Source organism: Frankliniella occidentalis, unplaced genomic scaffold (genome assembly GCF_000697945.3).
Source record: "Frankliniella occidentalis isolate FOCC.00 unplaced genomic scaffold, Focc_3.1 Scaffold352, whole genome shotgun sequence".
Taxonomy (NCBI): Eukaryota; Metazoa; Arthropoda; class Insecta; order Thysanoptera; family Thripidae; genus Frankliniella; species Frankliniella occidentalis.
In genome coordinates, this window is record NW_026267475.1 from 63,174 (window position 1) to 63,804 (window position 631).

The window sequence follows — 631 nt, forward strand, 5'->3', positions numbered from 1 at the left end:
CCCCCCGTCCCCTTTCTCTACCACCCAAACCTACCCGGGGCCGTTCGAGTAGTGGCTGTGGCACAGCCTCCCTAATGCAGCTGGAGCTCGCTGCTGCTGCTGCTGCGTCGAGGCGACCCCCTGAGCATCGCCGCCGGCGCTGGGGAGGGGCGGGGAGGCGAGGGGACGGCCAACACTTTCATCCGAGACGGCAGTCTTGTGATTAATAGGGTAGGGGTACTGTGGCCGCCCCTAGGGGGGCTCCTAGCGCCGCTGGCGAGGCGAGGCGTGGCGGGGCGTGGCGGGTCAGTGCGAAGCACGGCGTCGAGCGACGTCTCTCCGGATTTAGTGCAGTTCAGGAGGCACCCGAACGACGACGAAAGCTGTCCCTATATACTCCCCACAGGACTCGTTGATAACTCCTCTAACAGGAAAATCGTCCAACCGCCTCCTCCTCCTCCTCCTCAGCAAAAGCATTCAAGCAAGATTTAGGGCGAGAAAAATGTGCACAGCCTCGGTGTTTGTTGACGTGGTGGGGCGGGTGTGGCGTGTGGCGCGGGCACGGCGGCGGCTCTGTCTCCCGGGCTGACGCATGAGGCCCCGTCCGCTCATGACAAGCGTCGTCGCGCCGTTTAACGTAGAGGGGCGGGGC